This window comes from Triturus cristatus, chromosome 8 (genome assembly GCF_964204655.1).
Source record: "Triturus cristatus chromosome 8, aTriCri1.1, whole genome shotgun sequence".
Lineage (NCBI taxonomy): Eukaryota > Metazoa > Chordata > Amphibia > Caudata > Salamandridae > Triturus > Triturus cristatus.
Window position 1 is genome coordinate 1,656,904,254 of NC_140591.1, and position 6,369 is coordinate 1,656,910,622.

General features: G+C 42.7%; 1 long non-coding RNA gene across 1 annotated transcript; it reads right to left on the reverse strand.

The window, feature by feature from the left end:
* Positions 1-1,160: 1,160 nt before the first annotated feature.
* LOC146808502 (uncharacterized) lies at positions 1,161-5,441 on the reverse strand. Its single transcript, XR_014968005.1, has 4 exons — positions 5,314-5,441; positions 4,714-4,794; positions 4,000-4,088; positions 1,161-3,395 (listed from the first exon to the last, which is right to left on the reverse strand). It is a non-coding gene; the product is annotated as an uncharacterized LOC146808502 (long non-coding RNA).
* Positions 5,442-6,369: the final 928 nt, after the last annotated feature.

Genomic DNA, 6,369 nt, shown 5'->3' on the forward strand with positions numbered 1-6,369 from the left:
AGCACCAACTCAGAACCAGTGCACCACCACCACCTCAGCATCACTCAACACCACCTCAGCATCACTCATCACCAACTCAGCATCACTCAGCACAGCACCACCTCCTCATCATGTGAGCCACCGCCAGTGCAGCACCAACTCAGCATCAGTGCAGCACCACCTCAGCATCAGTGCAGCACCAACGCATCACCATCTTCGCATTAGCATAGCACCACCTGAACACCACCACACTCAGCATCAGCACAGCTCCATCTCAGCATCAGCACGGCACTACCTCCTCATCAGTGCAGCACGACCTGAGCACCAGTGCAGCAGCACCACCTCAGCATGCCACATGTCCACCTCAGCATGACTCGGCACCATAGCAGTCCCATCTCAGCAGCAATTCAGCACCAATACCGCACCACTTCAACATCAGCGCAGCATCACCTCAGCAGAGCACCAACTCAACATCTCCCGTCACCACCTCAGCACCAGTGCAGCCCCATTACTATAGCATGAACCAGCACCTCAGCATCACTCAGAACCACCTCATTATCGCCTCAGCATCACCTCCTCATCAGTTCACTACCAACTCAGCATCAGCGCAGCCTCACCTTAGCACCAACGCAGCACAACATAAACAGCAGCAGCATTTTCGCATCAGTGCACTACCACCAACACAGCACCACCTCAGCATCAACAGAGCATCACCTCAACACAGCATCAACTCATTACCACCTCAGCACCAGTGCAGCACCACCACCTCAGCATAACTCAGTACCACAGCGTCACTCAGCACCTCCTCAGTAACACTCAGTATCACCTCCGCACCAGCACACCACTACCTCAGCATCACTCAGCACCACCTGAGTGTCATTCAGCATCACCTGAGCATCACATCTGCACCAGCACTCCACCACCTCAGCCCCCCTTTAGCATTACTTAGCACCACCTCAGTGTGCCCTCAAAATCTGGCATCTGTTGATTCTCTTAGTGCCCATCTGCTACTCGTGTTGTTATTCAGGTACTGTTTCTCAATCTTCACCCTCATTGTTTATGACCCTTCATTCATAACAACAAAAAAGCTTTAATAAACAAGCATTACAATTGGCATGAGGAGGTTGCCAGCCTTGCAAGGACAAAAAAACTAGAAGCTATTTTTTGTTAATTATTTTTTTAATGCATTTAATTGTACATAATGTCTTCTTTAAACTCCACTACATAACACTCCACAACACAAAATAAAATGTTGCATGCTTACAGTCCATTGCACACAGTCCCACTCCACATAATTCCAATAGAATCATAAACACATAATTACTATCCACATAATAAACCTGAACATCATACCGGTGAGAAGGTAGCCCGATATATGCTGTCCACTAGTTCTAGTGGGTACCTTGTATCAGTCCAAACAACCCCTTATGGTGATAGGTTAAAGACAACCTTATATGAAAGCTATCCTAGTGGTAGCTATGGAGAGCAGCCTTCAGGCTAAGTCTTGAATGAATGTAAAGCAGCTTGTTTTACCAGTCTATAATCTCTCGAATGATCAAATGAAAAGACAACCACGCCAGGTATATATTTAAAATATATGTATTTAAGATAACACACACCCCTCTAGTCTCTTTATGAGACTGGAGTTCGAAGTACTTTAGTTACAAGTGTTTAAGCATCAGTAAAAGCACAGATACACGTTTGGGCCCTAGGGGAGTACCAAACCATATACTAAAATAGTGGTATAAGAACCACGACTGAAATAGGCAGTGTGCCTATTGCCTCTAGAATCGCTGGGACCCCAAGGAACCACCCAAGGTAGTGACACAGGGGACCCACGGGAGCCGTATGCAGTGTGGAAACACAACCGCGGGTTCCTATTACTTTCTATGGGGAATGTCGCGGTTGGAATTTTAAAGATTAGAGACACTTCTAATCGAGCTAGGACCAAACCCTTTTGGACTTAGACAGTTCTAGGGTTAGCACCCACGAGAGCACCAGAGTACTCGAGGTACCTCACCCAGGGAAGCCGGGTGCATAGGTGTCTTTTGGTGTCGGGTCGCGTCGTCGATTCCAATGGAAGCCTGCAAAGAACTGCTGCTGCCGTGAAGAGGAGAAGTGTCCTGAGAGATCCAAGCCTGGATCTAGGATGTAAGGAACCTGAAAGCAGAGGGGACAGAGTCTGGGACACTTGCCAGTGACCTAGGGCAGGATGGACCAATGCCCACAGATGTTGGGTGCTTCAGGTGAGTTGACGGGTGTCTTGACTCTTGAGCCACGAGGTCCAGGAGGTGTTGACGAAGTCCACGAGCCGGATTTGAGCTGTCTCACCACGTCTGTTGAGTGCTGCAGTGTCGGCGACCAGAAATGACCCAACAAGCCTTGGCAACGGCAGGTCTCAGGAAACCAGAGAAAGGACTGCGGTGCAGACCAGCAAGATCTGATGGACTCACCCAGCAAGGGTAATTAAGAGCAAGACTGGAGCAACCAGAAAAGTTCAAACAGAAGTGGAGTTGCCTTCGTGGGGACCTGCTAGCCAACGGGCTATTGATCGCACAGGAGCCTCGAGCAGTCGCACTTGGAGCTGGCCCACGGGTCACTCGTGGAGTGGAGGCCAACAACCTTCAGTGCAGGAGGTGCTCAAGGCTAGGGCTACTCGGAGCCCAAAGCACAACTTCAAGGATGACCAGGAAGGTGTTGCTGCTGCAAAAGTTCACGGTGTCCAGGGGTCACAGTTCCACGTTACCCACGATAGCCATTGGTATCAGCTTTGCTGTGGACTCAGGGTAGCCTCGGGGAAGTTTGGAATTCCCCCTCTGGTGATGCAAAGACTTCAGCATCTGGCGGGAGCTTCAGCAATGCAGACCGGTCAGTTGCTTCTTTGGTGCATGCCAAGCAGGAGAGTCACTCCTTGACCCCAAGGGAGATTTCTTCTGTCTTCTAGTCGTGACAGAAAGTCGAAGGTCCAGGATATATGTTTCAGAGGTTCGTCCAGGTTAATCTAAAGTCCAAGGGACTGGATTTCTATACTTATACTAAGTTTAGGGGATGTAAAAGAAGAAGAACATGACAGTGGAACCTTCCTAAATGACAGCACCTAGCCTGTTTTTATACTCCTTGCGTAAAGTCCCTTATATTTAATGGGATCTGTGTGCACGCTATATAGTACCCACCATCACAGTACTTGTTCCAACAGGAACTTAACAATTCAAAACCAAAGCTTTGGTGCACCACTCAAAGAAACTTTTACCAAAAACAGATCATTTTAACGTTCATGTCCAAGAAAGAAAGTTCTTGAGTTTATTCTTTTTTTCTTTCTCTTTTATATTTTCGTATTCGTATCACGTTGCTGAGATGCAATATTCAATACACAGAACAGCCAACGCGTTTCGTCCCCTTGAGGGACTTCTTCAGGGCTGTTAGATATAAACAAATAAAATATACAATGATAAAAACATGACTTACAACAAACATACAAAACTATTTTTTCATAGAGACGTGTCAATTACTTCCAAGTCCACATAGACAAAAGACGACAGAGAATATTAAAAAATTCCTATTTACATCATACACACAATGCATTAGTATTTGGTAAATACCAATAACAAGGGTAAGTGGTCAAACAGGTACCGACCGGCACCAAATACAACCAAAAGAGAAACCCTCATGCTTTCTTACAGTTTCGTCATATTGATATACCAAGTTATGTTAATACATTGCAGTCCATTATCCATCAATGCAAAGAGAAGGAAGTGAGAAGGATAAAATAGATTTGAACCTTGGAGGATTCAAAGTGAGAGAGGATAAGCAAAAAAGAGAGAAAGAAGTGAAGAATGGGGGAGGAAAAACCTATGGAACCAGAAATTTGAGAGATGAGAGAATGTCATGAACACCGTGGTCAAAGTAAGTTTCGAGCCAGGAATGCCATGCTCTCATATCAGAGACAACAAGGGAAGTACCAAGTGGGTGTGTTAAATCACACGAAGATCTGATATAGAAGAAGTTCAATAGAGTACCCACCAATGGATATAGGTGAAGTAAAACTCTTTCCAAGGTATATTTTGATTCTGAAATTCCTATGTAGGAAACTTATGTCCATCCGATAGCAACTATATCGTGAAGGAGAAATGAAGAAAAAAAGAAAGAGAGAGGCGGTGGGTAAGGTGTTAGAGGCAGTTGCATAACTGTAATATAAGCTAAAGTAGAGTTAAGTTTTGAAGCCCATATGCTCAGCACTTACATTGTGTAATATTATAACACCGTTTAATTAGAAGTGGTGGTCACTCAGTGACTGAATGATACAAATCCCACTTTAACGATGTCCAACTCTGCCACTGTGTATGTTAGGCAGGTTAAGAATAAGTTATTTGTATGATGTTCTGTAAATATATAAAAAAGAGAGATATACTGGAGGGAGACAGAGCCAACAAATCCTTTCCAAGAGAACATACCATAGATCCTACTTAAACACTTACGAATAATAAGAATAGTGGTCTAATCAGGTTATGTTTCATATAGGGAGCCATGTTGAAAGACAAGAAGTCTTTCGCTAATGTTGCAATAGAGCCTGAAGGGCAAACAAATGGCACCCCTTAAAAACGGGAAGCATAGCAACTTCAAAATAGTCTGGTGTTCGTGAATTCCAACACAACATATCAGTAATCAATTATGTAAAACTAATAACTATACTATAAAGAGGTAGTGCACATCCAAAAGTGATATATATTATCTTACCTAAAATCAATCTAGAGCAGTCAAACGTCCCATAATGAACATTATTATAATTTTGATCCAATCAAGTAAGAGAACAACAACCTATAACCAAAGAAAAATCCCAGTAAGAAACGCAGTATCAGGGTATACACAACAAGGTGAGAAATCAATATAATCAAATTATTACACAATATGGATAGGTTAAAATAAACCCATAAGCTGATTAAACTCAGCACACCAAACAGGCAGATGTTACAAAATAGCATCACCCCTCTTTGACCACCCGATTGTTTATATAAATAAAATCACATATTTACTTAATTGGCAACCTATACAGACAAAGATATGCAACATCCGAGCCATACAAAATACATTTACTGCAATATGAGAGCCCGGTTACTCCAATCATCAAATGCATTATATGGAGGGTCCAAAAGTGGGGAAGAAGCCCCACATTCCGTCACGATTGCGCATACAACAAGCAACCAGAATAATACGCAAACCAACCGTATATAATGTATCTAAACACACAATGTGGCTATAACGGACACGCAGCAGTGTATATAAGTGCCGATACAAAACGGAAAGATATCCACATTGATATAGCAACAGGTGACTTACCGCAGTTATAATGCAGTGAACGTTACCAGTTCATAAGGACATAACTTCAACGCGGACGGGCAGCAAACCTCGGTCGTGCCCGCATCATGTTTAAATACCGCCGGTAGACTTGAAAACACGGAGCACCTGCGTAATGTGGGAGGGGGTGTTCCAACCGGTAGCGTCATATGTGTATTCCTACGTCGGCCATCTTGTAGTGGCTAAGAATAAAGCTAAACGTAACATAAAATCAATATGAAAATGAATTAACAGTCTCCCTACCGGACTTCAGGTCACTAACTTATTTATATATATGCATGATCGGGCAGTATCAACAATAATCTTCATTTTAAACCTAAATAATATTAGAGGTTCTATATCTTCGAAATTAAAACTACCACGGAGAATAAAAAGCCCAAATGGAGTTTATGACATCCTACCAATGATTAGAAATTCAAGCATAGTCTTTTGGTTGCAAAACGAAAGAATATGTGAATAAAAGCGTATCTAAGCTCTTATAGGGATAACACTGTGTTCATAGAAGTGGCCTAAGGGTGTGCTTCATATCTCTGGTGTGTAATATTTGTCTCGCAAGAGTATTAAAGACCAACAAATGGCCAAGCAGGCAGTATATACATATATCAAATGAAAAGCCAATATGATGAAACATGGAGTGGCCATATTTGTTCTCATTGTATATAATCTATTCAGTAAGAAGCATGAACCTGGTGGGTTGTGCCTCCAATGCACCAAAGTGTTTTATAACTTGCCTGAATATGGCATCAAACTAAAAAATTTATTAATTAAATAGACAAGCATTATCAGTGCCCGCAAAGTTTTTTTCAATTTTACATTTATAAATGTGTGAGACCTAAGAGCAATCATAAGTTAAAGTAAAGGGATAGAGTAATGAATTATGAAATAAAGACAACTAGGTCACATGGCATAGGCAAAGGGGAAAACAGATAAAAGAGTAGGAGATACACAGTAAGTAGAGAGAACAGAATTAAGCAACTAGGTACAGCATCCATCAGTAAGTTGCCAGTGTCATATGGTATCGTCAAGTAGATATGGTTA